The following is a 21,269-nucleotide window of genomic DNA, read 5'->3' as shown; positions in this document are numbered from 1 at the left end:
GAGGGAAGGAGGCGGGGTTAGGGGGGAGGAGGAGAGGGAGGAGCGATGGAGGAGAAGAAGGAGGAGGAGATAAGACAGCGGAGGAGCGGACGGAAGAGGAGGAACAAAGGCGGATCAAGGCTGAGCTGCGGGAACCATGCGTTCCAGCCTTGCCTGAATTCACAGCCCCCACCTGTGGGATCATCGCCCCCCCCATGGCGCAGGTGAGCGGGGAGGGGGAGCCTGGCCCGGATATCCCGTGGGGTCCCTGGATTGGGTTTTTGGGGGGATGTTTGGAGAATGAAGAAGTCCAAGGCTGAGCGGAAAAGGCCCCTCGGGGGGACATCGGGGGGTGGCGGTCGCGGCTGCCGGCAGAGGCAGCCTGGAGGAGCAGAGCCCTGTGTGCCCCAGGAGGCCAAAGTGGGGAGCCCAGAGAGGGGGGAGCGCCGCCACTGGCGGGAGCCTCAAGAGCCTGGAGAGGGGCAGGGGGGACTCCTTGGAGCCGCTGCAGCCCAGAGCAGAGAATGAGGGGAGAAGGGAGCCCGGGAGCCCAAACAGCCCCGGCATCCCGAAAGGGGGAGAGCCAAGAGGGGGCAGTGCATCCCCAGAGACGGCCTGGGGGGATCTCGTTGCCCTTGCCTGTGGCACGGAGGCAAATCCCATGCTGTCCTTGTCCTTCCTCGCCCAGAGCAGGAGCTGAGCATGGAGAGCAGGGAGAACAAATGCCCGCGGCAGAACCTGGTGGCAGAGGCCGTTTTGAGCGGCTCCACGGCGCAGGAAGCCAACGGGGAGGAAAAGGCCCGGAGATTCTGCACGAGGAGGGGCTGCAAACGCAGATGGCGGGGATGTGAGGGGGAAAGAGCCAGCCTGAGCCGGCAAGGCGGCCGGAGATGGAGCCAGAGCTCGGAGCTGGTGCTCTATTAGCAGCTCCATGATGGGGAGAAGCCCCACAAGTGCGTGGAGTGTGGGAAGAGCTTCAGGTGGAACTCCGAGCTGATCAGGCACCAGAGGACCCACACTGGGGAATGGCCCTACGAGTGTGGGCAGTGTGGGAAGAGCTTCAGGTGGAGCTCCAGCCTTATCGTGCACCAGAGGATCCACACTGGGGAGAGGCCCTATGAGTGCTCCGAGTGTGGGAAGAGGTTTCAGACCAGCTCCCATCTCCTCCGGCACTATCAGAGTCACACAGAGGAGAGGCCCTTCCAATGCCTCGACTGCGGGAAGGCGTTCAAGTACAACGCCGAACTTGTCAAGCACCGGCGCATCCACACCGGGGAGAGGCCCTACGAGTGTGATAAATGCAGGAAGAGGTTTCAGTCCAGCTCCCATCTCCTCCAGCACTATTGGATTCACACAGAGGAGAGGCCCTTCCAATGCCCAGACTGCGGGAAGGGATTCAAGCACAACTCCACCCTCGTCACCCACCGGCGCATCCACACAGGGGAGAGGCCCTACGAGTGTCCCCAGTGTGGGAAGAGCTTCTCCAGGAGCTCTCACTTGACCCAACACCAACGGAGGCACCGGTAAGGGAAGCCCTGCGAGTGCCCCGAGTGCGGGAAGAGCTTCGTGCGCTGCTGCAGCTCCATCCCCCACTGGAGGAGGCACTTTGGGCACAGCCCTGGTCTCTCACATTCCATGTGGTCCATGTTAGGAACACACCTGGCTGCTTGTCCTTTGGTTTGGCCTGAATTTTTTTCTCTTCTCCATGTGTTTCCACTCCAAAAGCCAAGAGGGATGAATCTGTCACTTCAAAACCACGCAAATCCCACTGAAAATAACTGAATTTTAATCCAAAAAGGCTCAATCCTACCTCAAATTCCTTGTTCCCTCCTCAAAAAACCTCAATCCCATGCCAAACTCTCCATTCCACAACCACCAGGGTGAGATGGGGTTAGAAGGGGACTGGGAGAAGTGGGATCCCAATTTGAAACTGTGGGATGGGGATTGTGTGGGGCTGGGTGTGTGGGATGTATTTGATAGCAAATAAAACTTTCAGAGTTACTGATTTCTGTCCCATTCACTTTCAGTCAGTTCTGTTTGCAGAGTGCCACCTTCTCAGCTGATTCAATTCCTATAAAAGTCCCATTTTTTAAATCATCTAGCCTCTAACAATTAAAAAACCAATATCCAAATAAAACCACGCACCCCCAATAAACCTTTTAAAAATAATTTTAATTGTTTTGGAGTACTTAAGGATGTTATTAAAGTTTAATTTTTTGGTTAAAATGTCTGAGAAATTATTGTGGTGTTTGGTTTTGCCTTTAGTATATTTGTAATATGAAGTGTTTTACTAAGGTGTGTTAGATTGTATGTTAGTTTTGTAGGTTTTTTTTATCTGAAGTATATTAATTATTAAGTTAAAACTTTCAAAAGGTATTTCTTGATATATAATTTGTTTATTTATATGCATTGGTAATATTATAGTAATAGTTGTTGGTTTGAGTTGAATCATTGTTGGAGTACTGTAAAGAAGACTTGAGATTTTTATATTTCATTTTTATTATAATTAATTTAATTTCAATTATTATTTCTTTGTTTATAATTTTATTGCAATTTTTTGCGAGGGCAGGAAGGAAGTTCAAGGGCGGGAACATTTTTTCCTGGCTGGGAACTGGAATTCCAGACCCTGGGAGTGTGTGCAGGACCACACGGACTGGGATCAAAGATGGACTGGGATCAAATATGGACTGGGATCACATGGACTGGGATCACATGGATGGGGATCGTGTGGATCAGAACCCTCCAGACCAGGATAGCCTGGAGTGGGATCAAATATGGACTGGGACTGTATGGACTGGGATCCCAGGGACTGGGACCATATGGATCAGGACCACACAGACTGGGATCAAATATGGGCTGGGACTGTTTTTTAAAGTAAATTATATATATTTTTTAATATATATATATATATATATATATATATTTAAATATATATGTAAATTTTATATATATTTTGTTATATAGTTTTTATTTCTGTCATTAATTAGACTTGTGAAAAGAACTGCTTGTGTTAAACTGCCTGCTTGGATGGGAGAACATCCAATGCACCCAGGATGAGGACACCTGTACAGATCTGCCAACTATCAGCACTCCCCGTCTGAAGGCAGAGTGCACCAAGGCCCAAAACCTGGAGGTGACAAAGAGAAGGAGCCAAAACCACAGCCAAGGAATCTGCATGCTCTAAAAAGGCAGATCCAGGGCAGAGCCATGCTAAACAGTTCTTGGAAGATGTAAACTGGGTGCATCTTGGCACTGAGGCAGGAGCACCCTGTTACCTTCAGGGATCCCCTGAAATACCTTTCCCCTTACATCAGCCTGGTGCGTATTCATAGAGCCTCATGCACAGCAACTGGGAAGGGTTTAACACTTTACTGGGTATATTAGCGTTCAGAAACACATAATCACCAGAATGATTATATGTAGGTGCTTTTATTGAAGAGCTCTGGGTGTCAGGGGTACCAACCCAAATCTGACTCCGACATGGGTTCGGGATGAACATGTTTTTATATTCTATCCTTATATAACTTTCATGTTAATGATTAAACTTACATTGTTCTATTGTATACATAGATTTCAGCCAAGCATGGGCTCCTCATGGCCCCCCTCAAACTTCTAACATAGTTTCTCATGATTCTTCTTATGATTAAACAATAATTATATTTAATTACTAAACAATCATCACATCTAACAATTATATCATTTATCATGTTCTGCTTACGGAGGTGCGATTTCACATGATCTGGCAAGCACAAAGCCTAACATTTTCAGAGTCTATTTTTGACATTTTTCCAGGGCCCCACTATCATTCTCCCCCCTTTGAAAGCATTTTCACTTCACTATAGGTGTAAATGTTTTCACTTGATACAGTCCTTTATTTCTCAATTTGTTCTTGACGTTCTTCAAGTCCATGGTTGATGTAAACGTTGTCGTGGATGCTGTCACGCACTGGAGAACCAGAAGATGGTGGGCGTGGATCTCGTGTCAGTGCCTTTATTATCTTCTGGTTCCAGGATGTTTTCTTCTGTATCTCTCCCTTTAAGATGCTGTGAACTAACCAAATTGCTAAGAATACAATTAGTAAGATTATCACAGTCTCAATGACAGATTTAATCCATGAACTCACATTCCACCCTAACCCTTTAAAGGCTTTGCCTAGCCAGGTCGTAGTCAAATCCTTTTGCTCTTCTTGTGCTTCATGCTCTCTTTGTTTCAACTGATTGATGTCATATTCTACATCTGCAGTTACATTTGGGATGTGAACGCAGCAATGACCAACCCGTCCCTTTAAAAATCCACATACTCCATGCTCTTTCAGGGGTAACAAATCTAAGGCTAATCGATTTTGTAAAGTCATTTTTGTGGTGGCTTGCAATTATACGTTTAATTCTTTAAATCCTTCCCAGGTGACTCTTGCCATTCTATCAACCTGACCTGTAAGTTTATACAGCATCTCCCTACTCTGATAGTTTGCTGTAGGGCCAAGCAAAGACTCTAGGGCCCACCCAAATTTTACTCCACTAGAGGGTTCTTGCCAAGTGTCATCTGGATTTTCATTGTCTAGAACTTCTCGTCTTGCTCTTATCTGCACAAGTTCATGTTTTCTGTTAAATGGGGACTTTTCCCAAATTGGACATGAGGTTGGGAGGCCTAAAGTAATTTCCTTTACTTTCCCATCTACAGGCAGATGTGTTGTCCAGGTGCCATCGCTTGCTGCCCATACAAATTGTCCTGGACCTTGGACTGTACTCCTGGTACATCCTACAACTACTTTATAATTCACTCTGCCTTGTTTATGTTTGATCCCTCTGCAAGCACAGCCAGTTTGTAGGGCTATTGCCAGGGGTGGCATCTGCTTTATCTCTGCATCATCAGAAGTGCAGTCATAAGTTTTATTACATGCCCACCAACTTACTTTGTCTGCCCTCGTTCTGCTACTGGTGGCAGTGTTTGTTACTGCTGGATCTGTTTCATTCTCGGGGCCTTCCCACTTAATGCCCCAAGGGGTGTTTGCCATACATTGGAATCTTTGAAGGATACTCACAGACCACGCACTGTCCCAAGGCTCTGTCTGATCTTTCTGATCCTTGGCCTCACACTTCCATACCAGAGTGGTTTCTGTAACATTTTCTATAATCTTTTTATAGTGTGGCAAATAGCATTGCCATTGTGTGATGCCTCCTGATTCTCCCATAGGGGTTCCTAGTGTGCCATCACTTAGAATACAGTCTTTCTGGCCCATGGGTCTCATCCATGTTCCTATTTTCTCCCAAGTTTCCTTGACTACTTGGCTCGATTAGGGTACCTGTTTACATGCAATTGTTTTGTCCTCTTGTATTTCAGGTAGTTTTGATGTTATGATTCCCCAATTTACTGGGTCTCCTGCTGCCCTTTGGTATTGGCAGACAGGCAGTTATTCTACAGGTGTTTTGCATTTTGGCAAAGTCTTTGACTAATCCAATCATTACATTCTCAGCCCAAACTGCATTAGAAACCTTTATCACCTGTGTTTCTGCTTGTACCTCTCTCTTCATTCTAGAATGAAGAGTGGTTAGTTGATCTTTTTGCATTTCACATCCCAAAGACATTAATGACCATAACATTGGCACAATTACTGATAGCATTCTCAAAGTGATTAAACACATCTTATCTGCAGCCTTGTTGGTTCCACAGTTTACACAGTCCGTGATCCAGGATGGATTTTCTTCACTCGGGTGTAGTGAATCCAGGGGTCCACGCCGGCTACTTTGACTGCTGTAAAGGTGGTCAGCAGTACCTGGTGGGGCCCACTCCACTTTTCTTTCAGCGGTTCTTCGTTCCAGTTCTTGATGTACACCTCGTCTCCTGGATGTATGTTATGAACTGGGTTCTCGAGAGTCAGCGGTCTATTCCGCACGAGGATGCTCCGGAGCCGAGCTAAAGTTTTCCCAAGAGACAGAACATAATTATACACTTCCTGCTTTCCTGTGACGTGCACATTAGGGTTAGGCTCAGGAGATTCATATGGTTTCCCATGCAATATCTCATAAGGACTGACTGACATCCCACTCCTAGGCTTTATCCGAATCCTCAACAGTGCTATTGGCAAAGCCTGGGGCCACTGCAATTTGGCTTCTTGGCATATTTTACTGATTTGCCTCTTTAGTGTCTGATTCATCCTCTCTACCTGTCCACTTGACTGGGGTCTCCACGGTGTGTGGAGGTCCCAAGTTATCCCCAGCAATCTACTTACCTCTCTTACTACTGTAGCTATGAAATGGGGCCCCCTATCTGATGATACCCTAGGGGCACCCCGAACCTGGGAATAATCTCCTGTAGTAACCACTTTACTGTTTCCTTTGCTTGGTTGGTGCGACAGGAAAGGGCTTCTGGCCACCCAGAGAATGTGTCAACCCCCACTAACAGGTATTTGTATCCTCGAGTTCTTGGCAGTTCTACAAAATCTACCTGCCAATAGTCTCCTTGCTCTATTCCTATCCGAATTCTTCCTAGCTCTGCTTGTCACCTTGCCACTGGGTTGTTTTTCAAGCAGATATCACATTTTGACAATACTGATTTTGCCATTGTTAACATCTGTACTGAAATTAAACTCTGCTTTAGCAATTTTACCAATGCCTCTGCTCCCCAGTGACATTCGTTATGTTTAATTTGTAGAACTTCTCTCATTATCAAGGGGGTACCACTATCTGTCCTTGTGCAGTCACATACCATCCCTCTGAATTCTTTTGTGCTTTTAGCAAATGTGCCAGTCTCTCATCTTCTACTGAATATTTTGGTTCTGGAGGCAAATTGAATTGGGATACATGAAGCTTTAAAGGTATCAATGCCATTGTTGTTTGCACCTCTCGAGCAACCTGTCGGGCTGCCCAGTCTGCCTTTCGATTTCCCTCACAGATTTTGGAGTTTCCTGATTGCTGTGCTTTGCAGTGTATAATTGCCACTTGTTCAGGTTTTTGTACTGCTTTTATCAATTGCAGGACCGCATTCTGATGTTTAATGTGCGTACCTTGAGAAGGACAATAGTCCCCTTTCTTTCCACAGTGCTCTGTGTACATGCACCACTCCAAAAGCATATTTTGAGTCAGTCCAGATATTTACCCTTTTCCCTTCACGTAATTCTAGTGCCCTGGTTAAGGCAACCAGTTCTGCCTTCTGGGCAGATGTATTTGGTGGTAATGCCTTTGCCTCCACTGCTGTACTGACTGTTGTTACCGCATACCCAGCGTATCTGGTTCCGTTTTCCACAAAGCTGCTCCCATCTGTAAACAGCTCCCACTCTGGCTGCTCTAGTGGGACGTCTTTCAGGTCTTCTCTTGCTGAGTAGGTGTACTCTATTACCTCCACACAGTCATGCTCTAGTGGGCCTTCTTCAGTTGTGGTACCTAGGAACAAAGCTGGATTCAAAAGGTTAGTTGTTTTTAATGTGACATCACCCTGCTCAGTCAGGACTACCTGGAGTTTCATCATCCTGCTTGGGGATAGCCAATGGCCCCCTTCTGCTCTAAGACAGTGGTTACCATGTGTGGTACATTGACATCTATGTGCCTTCCCATCGTGAGCTTCCTGGCTTCTTGTATCAGCATCACAGTGGCTGCGACTGCCCGCAGACATGGAGGCCACCCAGCACTTATGCTGTCAAGTTGTTTGGAAAAGTAGCCCACCGGCCTTTTCCAGCTTCCCAGACCTTGGGTCAGGACTCCTAGTGCTAGGCGCAGCCTTTCATGGACAAACAGCTGAAAATCTTTAGACAGATCAGGTAACCCTAATGCTGGAGCAGTTGTCAGTGCTTCCTTTAATTTTAGGAAGGCTTCTTTCTGTGGCTTGCCCCAGGTGAATGGCTGCATCTTCTGAGCTTCACACAGGGGTTTCGCAATCCGTCCATAGTCCATGATCCACAGGCGACACCATCCTGCCATCCCGAGGAAGACTCGCAGCTCATGTAGATTCTGGGGCTCTGGAATAGCACAAATAGCTTGGATACGGTTAGTGCCTAGTTTTCATTGCCCTTGTGAAATTTCACATCCTAGGTAGATCACAGTCTGTTGGGCAATTTGTGCCTTTCCTCTGGATACGTTATAACCTCCCATTCCCAGGGAATTTAAAATCTCAATGGTTACCTTTATACAGGCTGCTTTTCTTCTGTAGCTATTAGTACATCATCAACATACTGCAACAACAGGTATTGGTCTCTTGGTACTTGCCCACTCTCGGTCCAAATCTCCAGCTCCTTTGCCAGTTGGTTTCCGAATAGGGTCGGCGAGTTCTTATATCGTGTCCAGGTGAGCTGGGTCTTTCTCCCATTCCCTGGGTTTTCCCACTCACAGGCAAACAGTTTCCTACTTTCTTTGTCAAGGGGGATGCAGAAAAAGGCATCTTTTAAATCAATTTCAGTGAACCACTTATATATCTCCTTTACGGATGTCAGCAATGTGTAAGGATTTGTTACCACTGGAGAAATGTCCTTTGTTATTGTATTTAATGCTCTCAAATCCTTCTCTAATCTATATTCACCATTTGGCTTCTTTACTGGAAATATTGGTGTATAAAATTCTGATTCACATTCTTCTAAAATTCGGTATTTCAAGAATTTCTCAAAAATCCTTACTATTCCTTGCCATGCTTCTGGTTTTACGGGATACTGTTTGACTTGTAGAGCCCTCGCCCCTTCTTTTAACTCTACATGCACTGGTTGTGCCAATTTAGATTTCCCTGGTATATCTGTCTCCCATACAGAGGGAATCAATGCATCTTCTACCTCCCTAGGGATAGAGGGAACAGGTTTTTCTTTGATCATTAAAATCTGTCCCGTCTTTGATTCAGATATTTTCATTATAAGCTCCCCATTTTCAAAGGTTATTACAGCATCAAGTTTCGCTAGCAAATCTCTCCCTAAAAGCGGAATTGGACACTCAGGTATGTATAGGAATTTGTGTGTTATAACTTTGCTCCCAAAACACAAATCTAGGGGTTGCAAGAATGGCCGTTTTTCCTCTTTCCCTGTAGCGCCAACTATTGTTGTTTGCTTGTCCCCAATTTGTCCTTGCAAATCATTCAATACCAAGTAAGTAGCTCCTGTATCTATTAGAAATTGTACCTCTTTATGTCCTAATTGTATATTTATAAGAGGTTCCTTAACTTGTTCTACTGGCTCTATGTCTAGTCAGCTGGTATACTCCCCCAAAACCATCCCCTTGGTAACCTGCTGGCACTGATTGCCCTGGTGAAACTGGTTGTTCAAGTCTGGACATTGTCTTTTCCTGCCGAACTTCATATAGTTTAGACCAATTTATAGTTTTGGGCACAGCATTCTGAACTCCTATTTGGATCCACTCTTGATATTTCTGTAGTCTCCCCACATCGCAAAATAAATTAGGGTCCCAATTTGGATCCTCAATTGGGAAATTCTCATCTAAATTCCCTGTTACGAGTCCTTTTCTGATGTGCTCTCTTGCCCTTTCTTTGTCTGCCTTAAGTACCATCTCTTTCTCAGTAGTATCCATCAAAGTATCTAATATTAATATATTAGATATATTAATATACTATATATAAATATATATTAGATATATTAATATTATATATATATATATATATATATATATATACATTTTATTGTATGTCTTCCCAGTCAGGATTTTGAGTTTTTATAACCATGTTTAATACTCATGCCATTTTATCAGGATTTTCTCTATGAATTCTGGCTGATTGTTTCCAAATAACTAAATCTGCAGGAGAGAAAGGCACTTTTATAAATACTGGCCCTTCCACTCCTACACTTTGTCGCAAGGGGGCAATTACAGCCCGTTTTTGTCTGCCTATGTCTTTTCTATCCATAACTGGGGCAAGGTTAGACCGACTCCTGGTTCTGTGGGCTACCCCATCGTTGATTCTCTCTCTCTCCTTCCTGCCACAGTTAGGTTTTGCTCATCTTCCGAGGAAGAGGGATCAGGTGACGATGGGAGAGGAGAATAAAGAGGGAAGGGTGTACTAGACGAGACAGGTTCAGGACTAGGTGGGGTAGGAGCAGGCAGTGAGATAGGGACAGATGGAACAGGTGGGATAGGGTTAGGTTCTCTTGTTCCTATTGGAGCTACCTGTAAATCGATATCTGAATAATTTTCCCTACTCAGGCTTTCTTTCAATGCCAAGTGTTCCAAACAACGTTCCTCACAAACCCCACACTTATTGCTTGCAGATGTTTTAACCATCATTAATCCACGTTCATCCTGCCGTTCTGGCTTTCCCCATAAATAGAAAAACAAATCAACATACAGAACCTCATCCCATTTTCCTTCTTGTTTACAAAATGACATTAACTGCGAAATAGTGTTATATCGCAGAGTCCCATATTTTGGCCATTTTTCACCATTCTCCAAGGCATATCCTGGCCACCATGTATTACAATAATCAATCAACTTAGCTTTACGTAATTCTTCCCCAAAATTACCCTGTTTCCAATGTGCTAATAAGCACCCCAAAGGAGAACTTTGGGGAATAGAGGTGTTGCTGCCCAAAATCCCTTTAAGTTTCTCCATTCCAAATATTCCACAAATTGCCGAACCCGCAACGCTCTCGCGATTGTCTTATGGGACGGCGCCTGGGCTTGTACCAGCAGGAATTCCTTTAGCCCAACCAAGCGTAGCTTTTGCTGCGTCTCATTGGCAGGCACCCAAACCAAAGTAAAAAGCACCTTACCTTTCTCCCGGGGACGTGGCGAGCGGCAGAAGCGGTCGCGGCCGATCGAGCTCCCCGAGAATCCCTCAGTGCCGGCTGGAGCGCGGTCGAGTTGCGAAACTCGCTCAGCAGCACCCGCAGGGTCCCATCCGGGGTCGCCAAAATGTTAGCGTTCAGAAACACATAATCACATCAGCGATTATATGCGGTGCTTTTTATTCAAGAGCTCTGGGAATCGGGGTAGTTTCCACCCAAATCTGATTCCGACCACACATTCGAGGTGAACATGTTTTATCCTCTATCATTACATAACTTTCATGTAATTATTAAACTTATATTGTTCTATTGTATGGACAGATTTCAGCTAAACATAGCCCCCTTTAAATTTCCAACATAGTTTCTCACGATTCTTCTTATGGTTATATAATAATTATATTTAATTACTAAACAATCACCACATCTAACAATTATATCTTTTATCGTACTGCTTATGCAGGTGCAGTGACCTGAGAAAACACAAAGCCCAATATTTGCAAAGACTATTTTTAACATTTTCCAGGGCTCCACTATCACTTTTATTTCTTGTGGGAAAAAACCCTCCATCTGAACCAGGCACTCATTGCCAAAATTGGGCATCTGCCTCTGGAATTCCTTATATCCAAGGATAGCTCCCAGACAAAAGCTGCCAGCACTGACAAGTCTGGCTGGCCTTGGCTTCCTGAGGGCTGGCCCTCATCTGCCTCTGAAACACTGGGGCTGGGTGCTTTCCTTCCTTATAAAAAGAACTCTTCTTCCTGTCCAGGCACCCACAGCCAAAACTGAGATTCCACCTCCAGAATGCCCAATGTCCAAGGAAAGCCCCTAGACAAAAGGTGCCAGGAGAGACAGGGCTGGCTGGCTTGGCCTGAGGGTGGCCACCTCTCATCTTCTTCCTAAACACTGGGACTTTGTGCTTTACTTTCCTATGGGCAAAAACACCCATCTTGACCATGGCCAAAACTGGGATTCCACCTCCAAAACTCCGTACATCCAAGGATTGCTCCCAGGTGAAAGCTGCCAGGACAGACAGGTCTGGCTGCCCTTGGCCTCCTGGGGGTGCCTCTCCCCTGCTGTCCAAACACTGGGGCTGGGTGCTTTCCTTCCTATGGAAAAGAACCGTCCTTCTTATCCATGCAGAAACGGCTGAAATTGGGGTTCCACCTCCCAAATTCCTGATATCCAAGGGTTGCTTTCAGACAAAAGCTGCCAGGACAGAGAGGTCTGGCTGGCCTTGGCCTCTGATGGCCGCCTTTCATCTGCCCCTGAGACACCACCGGTGTTCTGTGCTTTCCTTCCTATGGAAAAGAACCATCCTTCTCCTCCAGTGTCCATGTCTGAAACTGGGATTCCACCTCTGAAATTCTCAATATCCAAGGGTTGCTCCCAGGCAAAATCTGCCAGTACCGTCAAGGCTGGCTGGCCTGGGCCTCTGGTGGCTGCCCCTGCAACAGTGGGGCTGGGTTCTTTCCTTCCCATGGAGATCCCTGGGACACTGTGGGGACCTCATGGAACCAAGGGGATCATTGTGGCCCCACTGGAGCCCATGGAACCAAGGGATCATTGTGGCACCACTGGAGCCCAGGGAACCAAAGGGGCCATGGTGACACAGAGGGGCTCCATGGACCCAGAGACCATTGTGGCTCTGTGGGGCCTGGTAGAACCATGGAGACCATTCTAACCTTCAGGGCCTCGTGTCACCAAGGGGGCATTATGACACTTCAGGGCCCCATGGAAGCAAGGGACCATTGGGACACTGTGGGGCCCCATGGAACCCAGGGAACATGGAACAGCTCTGGCTGGCTTGGCCTCCCAGGGGCCACCTGACAGCTCTGACTGATCATGGGGTGTCAAGGGCTGCCTCTCATCAGCTCCTGGAGCACTGGGGCTCTGCGCTTTCCTTGCTATGGAAAAGAGCTGTCTGACTTTTCAGATGCCCATTGCCAAAATGGGTACTCTCCCTAAAATAATTTCCTCTATGCAAGGGCATCTTGCAAAACAAAACCTGCCAGCTCTGGCTGGCCTTGGCCTCTGGTGGTCACCTCTCATCTACCCCTGAAACACTGGGGCTCTGTTCCTTCATTCCTATGGAAAAGAACCAGCCTTCCTGTCCAGGGACCATGGCCAAAATTAGAATTTGGCCTCCCAATTTCTGTATATCCAAGGATTACTCCCAGACAAAAGTAGCCAGGACAGACAGGTCGGGCTGGCCCTGTCCTCTGGTGATTTCTTTAGACCCTGAGCTGAATGTTTTCATTTGGAAACACCTTGGAGAGGGCCCAGAGATGTCCCAAGGAGGGGTTTGGAGGCCTTGGGCCCATGAGCACTGTATAGGGACAAAGGAGCTCTGTGCTCAGTGGGGTGGAGCCTGAGGACAGTGGAGCAGAGCCATGAGAGTGTTTAAAGAGCGATTTCAGGGATGGTGGATCCTTTTGACATAGTGGAAAACAGCCAGAGAGAGAAAGAATTAACACCAAGGGCAGCTCGGGAGGCCCAGAGTGGCACCAGGAGAAAGGAATTTCCCTGTCAGGGCAGGGCTGTGGTGCAGCACGTCCCCAGCAGGAGCCTGGAGCAGCCCCAGGCTCTGTGTGGGCAGGCAGGGGCAGGCAGGAGGCAGAGCTGTCAGCAAAGGAAGGGCCCAGCCAGGTGGGGCAGCCAGGGGATGCCGAGAGCCTGCAGGGACAGAGGCCAGGGCAGGGACACCGTGGGACAGCCTGGGCTGCACAGGGCACAGGGATGGGCAGCAGCTGCAAGACAGCCCTGACAGAGCCAACGTGGGCAGCACTTTGGCCATGGCTGCTGGCCCTGGACCTGAGCCAGGAGGGGACAAGTGACCCTTGCAGGCCTGGGGCCTCATGGCCTCCTTGTCCCTGCTCAGCAGCCTGGCAGGGGCCGCCCCACGCTCCTGCCCTTGGCATTGCCCATCCCCACATGCCAGTGCCCATCCCGGGAAGAGCCCTGAGCAAGGAGGGAGGGACAGGATCTGCCTGGCCAGGCCCTGGGGCTCAGGCCTTGGCCCTTTGCAATCCTGAAACAAATCCAGGTTTGCTCAGCACCAGAGACACCTTTGCCTTGTTTGTCCCCAGCTGCCATCAGTGCCTCCAGTGTTCTGCTCTCCCTGGAACCTGGGTACTCTTTCTCAGTCCTGTTCCTCACAGGGATCTCTTTAAAGTACAAGAAACTTCAGTATTTCAATCTCACTGTGAGCTCTTGAGAAGTCTTTGAGCCCACCCTGAGGGACTGGGTGTGATGCAAAGAGCAGCAAAGGCCCAGAGGGTGATTAAAGTGCTTGTGCTGTGTCTGTGCTGCTGAGCTGGGCCGGGCTCCTGGCCCAGAGGCAGCTCCTGGCAAGGGCAGCAGAGCTGCAGAGAGACAGCTCTGGCCAGGAGCAGCTCCTGTGCACAGCCCAGCAGGGCTGGGGCACTGCCAGGGCCCCTCAGGGACACGAGCAGGGCACAGACAGAGCTCCCAGGGGCTCAGCACTGGCCGGGGCTGTGGGATGTCCCCGCGGGGGCTGTGTCACAGCAGCACCTCTGGGGCTGTGTCCCAGAGCCACAGAGCAGCTGGGATGGCAGCAAGGGGCTGTGGGACAGCACAGAGTGGGCTGTGGGACAGCACTGAGGGGGTTGTGACATCACAGAGCTAGCTGTGACATCACAGAAGGCGGCTGTGTGACATCACAATGTGGGTTGTGACATAGAGTCACAGAGCAGCTGTGTGATGTCACAGAGAAGGCTGTGACATCACAGGGTGACAGTGACATCACAAATCTGCTGTGAGACATCACATAGCAGCTGAATGACATCATATGGAGGTTGTGTGACATAACAGAGTGATGGTGTGACATCACAGAGATGGCTGTGTGACATCACAGGAAGCATTGTGACATCACAGTGGCTGAGTGACATCACAGGGGCAGTGTGACAGCACAGGAGCATTGTGACATCACAGCGGTTGTGTGACATCACGGGGGCTGTGTGAGGTCCCTGGGGAGGTCACTCTGCCCCGGCCCCCTCACAGCTCCCCCCAGAGCAGTCCAACCCTGCTCGTGCACAGCAGGGTCCCCTGTCCCCCCGGGTCCCCCCGCCCCTGGCCCCACAGCCTCCCCCAGAGGATGTTCCACGAGATCGACCCCAGAGCCTGACACGGGGACGGGGGGACGGGGCCCTGGGGGTGGCACAGGGGGACAGGGACCCCCCGGCAGCGTCCCCGTGTGCCCCAGGGCCAGAGCCTGGGCCAGGGCTCCTTCACCCTGTTATAGATAAATATCATAATATTGGCTTTTTGCAAATATTAAAATGGATTTTATATGCGTGGTGTTAAAGTAACTTTGTTCTAAAGATATAGTTTTTATTTCTGTCGTTAATTAAGCTCAGTGAAATAGCTGCTTGTGTTAAACTGCCTGCTTGGATGGGATAACATCCAATGCACACAGGATGAGGACACCTGTACAGATCTGCCAACTATCAGCACTCCCTGTCTGAAGGCAGAGTGCAGCAAGGCCCAAAACCTGGAGGTGATAAAGAGAAGGAGCCAAAACCACAGCCAAGAAACACACATGCTCTGAAAAGGCAGACCCTGGGAGTGGCCATGTAAAATCATTCCTGGAATATGTAAAGTAGTTTATGGATATGCATGAGGCTCTATGAATATGCACCAGGCTGATGCAAGGGGAAAGGTATTTCAGGGGGATCCCAAAAGGTAACAGGGTGCCCACGTTTTCCAGTGGCCCCAGTGAGGTGTTAGTTATCCCCCAGTCATGCCCAGTATATCCCAGTTGCCTCCAGCAGACAACCAGTCCTTCCCCGTTCCTCCAGTTTGCTTGCAGCATCATCCCAGTTTCCCTCAGCTGGTCCCAGTAGCCCAAACTGTGATCCCAGTCACTCCCTTTCAACCCCAATATGATCCCAGTAAGCTCCAGTTTGATCCCAGTCACATGCCAGCCCTCCCAGGGTGGTCCCAGTATAATCCCAGTTGCTTCCAGTCTCTCCCAGTATGGTCCCAGCTGCCTCCAGCGTGGTTCCAGTTGCTCCCTAGATCAGCCCAGTCAGTCCCAGTATGATGCCATTTGCTCCCAGCGTGCTCCCAGTCAGGCCCAGTCTGGGGGATGATGTGCAGGGTGTGCTCCCAGTCCCTCTCAGATCCTCCCAGTATTAGTCCACTCCCTCCCAGTATGATCCAAATATGGCCCCAGTGTGCTCCCAGTCCCTCCCAGTATGATCCAGAGATGAGCCCAGTGTGCTCCCAGTCCCTGCCAGTATGAACCAGTTGTGCTCCACATGGTTCCAGTTGCTCTCTTTCACCCTCACTTTCCTTCCAGTCACTCCCAGTATCTCCCAGTGTAGCCCAGTTCCCTCCAGCATCTTTCCAGTTCCTTCCAGTATGATCCTATTTGCTCCCAAGCACTCCCAGTCAGCCTCAGTGTAGTGGCACTCACTGCCAGAATGATCCCAGTCAGCTCCAGAATGATCCCAGTCAGCTCCAGCATGATCCCAGTTCATCCCAGTATAACCCCAGCAGTTTCCAATCAGCCCCAGCGTGCAGCCAGTCACTACCAGTTGCTCCTGGCGTGATCCCAGTTATTCACAGCTGTTCCCAGTCACACTCAGCACCATCCCAGTCACTCCCAGTATATCCCATTTGCCCCTAACGTGGTCTCAATTGCCTCCTGCAGGCTCCTACTCTCTCCCAGTATGATCCCAGTGTCCATCAGTGTGATCACAGTCTGCCCTGGCATGGCAGTATGATCCCAGTATGATCCCAGTATGATGTCAGTACAAACCCAGTCCCATCCCAGCATGATACCAGTATAATATCAATAGAAACCTAGAATTGTCCCAGTCACTGCCAGTACAATGCCAGTATACTCCCAGCCACTCCCAGTACAATCCAAGTACACAGCCAGTACATCCCCAATACACTCCCAGTATGATCCCAGTACGATCCCAGTATGATGTCAGCACAGACCCAGTACAGCCCCAGTCAGTCCCAGTACGATCCCAGTGCAGCCCAGTCCCTGGCAGTGCTGCCACTGCTGGGATCCCCCAGGCCTGTGTGCGTTCCTCCCTGGCGGATGTGCCGAGAGGAGCCCCAAGGGCTGGCAGGGGCCAGGCAGGGTCCCCAGCAAGGCCCAGTTTGGATGTGCAGCCCCCAGTTTGCCCAGTTTGCCTCTCCTTTGGCCCGGGCCGGGTTCCCCCCGCCCGCAGCGGCTGGGAGCAGCCGAGAGCCCCGCGCTGCCCATGCCGACCTGGCCCGGCTCCATCGCCGCTGCTGCCGCGGGCTGCGAGGGCTGCGGGAACGGGGCACCGAGGGTGTGGCTGCTGCTGGGGGAGGAGGAGGAGGGAGGGAAGGGCAGGGATGGAGGGGGAGGAGGAGGCGGGGTAAGGGGGGAGGAGCAGGAGAAGGGATGGAAGGGGCGGGATGGAAGAGGAGCAGGAGGTGGGGATGAGACAGGGGAAGAGGAGGAGGGGGGATGGAGAGGAGGAGCGGGAGGAGAAAGAGCAGTGAAGGAGGCGGGGTTAGGGGGGAGGAGGAGAAGGAGGCGGAGATAAGACAGAGGAGGAGGCGGAGGAAGAGGAGGAACAAAGGTGGATCAAGGCTGAGCTGCGGGAGCCACGCGGTCTCAAGCCCTGCCTGAATTCGCAGCCCCCACCTGTGGGATCATCGCCCCCCCGGTGACTTGTAGAGATGGACTCGGGCAGAGGGAACTTCAAACTCAATGTGCTCATCCCTTGTTTTCATGGCGCAGGTGAGCGGGGAGGGGGAGGCCGGCCCGGATATCTCGGGGGGTCCCTGGGTTGGGTTTTTGGGGGGATGTTTGGAGAATAAAGAAGTCCAAGGCTGAGCGGAAAAGGCCCCTCGGGGAGACATCGGGCGGTGGCGGTGGCGGCTGCCGGCAGAGGCAGCCTGGAGGAGCAGAGCCCTGTGTCCCCCAGGAGGCCAAAGTGGGGAGACCAGAGAGGGGGGAGCGCCGCCATTGGCGGGAGCCTCAAGAGCCTGGAGAGGGGCAGGGGGGACTCCTTGGAGCCGCTGCAGCGCAGAGCAGAGAATGAGGGGAGAAGGGAGCCCGGGAGCCCAAACAGCCCCAGCATCCCGAAATGGGGAGAGCCAAGAGAGGGGAGCTTTTGGCATTGCTGGCACTGCCAGCAGCCTGGGCAGGGCGGGCACCCAGGAGAAGGGGGACCCCCAATCCATGCGTGACCGCAGCAGCTGGGACAGAGTGGAACCCTGGACACCAGAGGGGAGGGACCAGGGACAGGAAACTCCTGGGAGGCTTTTTCAGGGCTGAATCTTGGTGTTTGGGAGGTTTTTATGGAGTCCAGGTGGCCGGTGACTTGTAGAGATGGACTCGGGCAGAGGGAACTTCAAACTCGATGTGCTCATCCCTTGTTTTCTGCAAACTGGGATTTCCCATTCCCAACCCCTGGGAGGCTGTGAGGAAGAGGAAAATGCCCTGGGACACTGAGGCAGGTGAGGAGGAAGTCAGTGCCCCTTTCCCCTCTGTGCTGCTCCGTCTCCCAGCCCAGCACGGCCCCCGGCTGCAGCACAGCCCTGGGGGGATCTCGTTGCCCTTGCCTGTGGCACGGAGGCAAATCCCTTGCTGTCCTTGTCCTTCCTCGCCCAGAGCAGGAGCTGAGCATGGAGAGCAGGGAGGACAAATGCCCGCGGCAGAACCTGGTGGCAGAGGCCGTTTTGAGCGGCTCCACGGCGCAGGAAGCCAACGGGGAGGAAAAGCCCTGGAGATGCCGCACGAGGAGGGGCTGCAAACGCAGATGGCGGGGATGTGAGGGGGAAAGAGGCAGCCTGGGCCGGGAAGGCGGCCGGAGATGGAGCCAGAGCTTGGAGCTGGTGCTCCATGAGCAGCTCCATGATGGGGAGAAGCCCCACACATGCGTGGAGTGTGGGAAGAGCTTCAGGAGGAACTCCGAGCTGATCAGGCACCTGAGGACCCACACTGGGGAACGGCCCTGCGAGTGTGGGCAGTGTGGGAAGAGCTTGAGAGAGCTCCAGCCTGATCAAGCACCAAAGGATCCACACTGGGGAGAGGCCCTATGAGTGTTCCGTGTGGGAAGAGCTTCAGGCGGAGCTGTGACCTGATGGGCACCAGAGGATCCATGATGGGGAACGGCCCCATGAGTGTGGGGAGTGTGGGAAGAGCTTCTGCCACCATTCCCAGCTGATCTGCCACCAAAAGATCCACACTGGGGAGAGGCCTTACAAGTGTCCCCAGTGTGGGAAGAGCTTCTCCAGCAGCTCTCACTTGACCCAACAACAATGGGTCAGGAGTGATCGATCTGTCACCTCAAAACCATTCAAATCCCACTGAAAATAACTGAATTTTAACCCCAAAAGGCTCAATTCCACCTCAGATTGCTTGTTCCCTCCTCAGAAAAACTCAGTCTCAGGCCAAACTCACTCAATTCCACAGCTGCCAGGGTGAAATAGAGTTAGGAGAAGACTGGGAGAAGTGGGATCTCAGTTTGGAGCAATGGGATGGGGATTGTGTGGGACTGGGTGTGTGGGATGTATTTGATAGCAAATAAAACTTTCAGAGTTACTGATTCTGTCCCGTTCATTTTCAGTCAGTTCTGTTTGCAGAGTGCCACCTTCTCAGCTGATTCAATTCCTTTTTTAAATCATCTAACGCAAACAATCCAAAAACTAATATCCAAATAAAACCACCCCACACAATTAAATGTTTAAAAATAATTTTAATTTTTTAAGAGTACTTAAAGATATAATTAAAGTTTAATTTTTTGGTTAAAATGTTTGAGAAATTATAGTGGTGTTTGGTTTTGTGTTTAGTATATTTGTAATATGAATTTTTAACTAAGGTGTGTTAGATTGTATGTTAGTTTTTTAGATATTTTTTATCTGAAGTATATTGGTTATTGAGTTAAAACTTTCAAAAGGTATTTCTTGATTTATAATTTGTTTATTTATATGCATTGGTAATATTATAGTAATAGTTGTTGGTTTGGGTTGAATCATTGTTGGAGTATTGTAAAGAAGACTTGAGATTTTTATATTTCATTTATATTTTAATTTATTTAATTTCAATATTATATCTTTGTTTATAATTTTATTGTATTTTGTTGAGAGGATAGGAAGGAAGTTCAAGGGCAGGAACATTTTTTCCTGGCTGGGAACTGGAATTCCAAACCCTGGGAGTGTGTGCAGGACCCCACAGACTGGGATCAAATATGGGCTGGGATCAAATATGGGCTGGGATCAAATATGGGCTGGGATCCTTTGGATTTGGGCTGCACAGGCTGGGACCATATGGATCAGGACCACACAGGCTGGGATCAACTGGACTGGGATCAAATATGGGCTGGGACTCTATGGAATGGGGCCATACAGATCAGGATGATCGAGACTGGGATGAACTGGGTTGAGATTATAGGGACTGGGATTGCACAGCCTGGGAAAAAGCTTTGGCTGCCTTTGTCTGCCTTTGGCTGCCATCCCCGTCTGAAGGTGGCCACATCAAGTTGGTTTGATCCTGTTTGGGGGTCCCATCCCCCTCGTTCCTGCTGCTCTCCCGCCCCTTCCCCATCGTTCCCCCAGTCCCCAATCCCCTCCCCCGTGCTTGGTTTTGGGGGTTCCAGGCCCCTCCTGCTCCCTTTGGGGGTCCCGACCCCCCTTTGGTTGAATTTGGGGCCCCCCCGCCCCCCTTCTCCCCGCGCCCCCCGCTCCCCCCGCGGCCGGGGGGGCTCCCAGCGCCCCCAGTGCCACCAGTGCGGCCCCAGCTGCCCCCGCACGCCCCATCCCCATCGCCGGGGTCACCGCCCCCCGCCCCAAATTCCGCTCCTGGGCACTGAGAGCCATCAGCGACAAACGCTCTGATTGGCTGGGAATGGCCCCTGGAGCAGCGGCACAGGGACCTCTGCAGCCTGAGCTGCCCTTGCTCCTCTCTGTCCGTGCCCAGAACGCAGCGCGCAGGGGAACGGCAGCAGGGCCCTGCGCCTCCCCGGCCTCTGGTTTTGCGTCGCTTCAGCTCCACGGAGACGCGGCTCAAGTGAAAAACTCAAACAGTTTATTAAGGGAAAGCGAAGGGGAGGGCTGAGCTGGGAGGCAGAAAAGGAGATGGGCAGGGCCTGAGGGCTGCAGGGAGGGAGCTGCCAACAGGGAGAGAGATGGCAGGAGCTCCTGGAGCTTGCCAAGGGCTCAGCTCTGAGCAGTCAGAGCTGTGCCTGGAGCTCCAGCTGGTCCATCCTGCTCTGCAGGTGCTCCCATCTTCAATGGGCACTGGAAATCGCCGATGGATGTCGGTACATCTGATCCAGCAGACCAACAAAGTCCTGCAGATCTTCTTTCAAAGGTCATCTGAAGCAGTTTGCTCATGCACGATGGGCTCTCATCTTCCTTCAGGGCTTGAAGAGCTGGAAGAGAGAGGAACAGAGGCACGGTCAGAGGCCAGATTGAGGGAATCCAAGGAAAGCCTCCTGCCAGGGCCATCCCAGCCGGCTCTTGCCATGGCCAGGAGGGAGCGGGAGACAAGGGCTTGGGCCGGAAGGTGCTGGCCACGGATCGCCCACGTTTCCCTGACAGCTCTCTGGGCTCTGGCCCCGCCGCCCCTGGTC

General features: G+C 50.4%; 1 long non-coding RNA gene and 1 pseudogene across 2 annotated transcripts; one reads left to right on the top strand and one right to left on the bottom strand.

Moving 5' to 3' along the window:
* Window positions 1-19: 19 nt before the first annotated feature.
* On the top strand, window positions 20-2,500 carry LOC143696065 (uncharacterized; annotated as a pseudogene). Its single transcript, XR_013185493.1, has 2 exons — window positions 20-203; window positions 673-2,500. The product of XR_013185493.1 is annotated as an uncharacterized LOC143696065 (transcript).
* Window positions 2,501-3,392: 892 nt separating this feature from the next.
* On the bottom strand, window positions 3,393-10,658 carry LOC143696077 (uncharacterized). Its single transcript, XR_013185504.1, has 2 exons — window positions 7,196-10,658; window positions 3,393-5,892 (listed from the first exon to the last, which is right to left on the bottom strand). It is a non-coding gene; the product is annotated as an uncharacterized LOC143696077 (long non-coding RNA).
* Between the last annotated feature and the right edge of the window lie 10,611 nt (window positions 10,659-21,269).

Source organism: Agelaius phoeniceus, chromosome 28 (assembly GCF_051311805.1).
Source record: "Agelaius phoeniceus isolate bAgePho1 chromosome 28, bAgePho1.hap1, whole genome shotgun sequence".
Lineage (NCBI taxonomy): Eukaryota > Metazoa > Chordata > Aves > Passeriformes > Icteridae > Agelaius > Agelaius phoeniceus.
The sequence above is the reverse complement of the archived record's forward strand: the minus strand, read 5'-3'. Positions and strand labels throughout refer to the sequence as shown.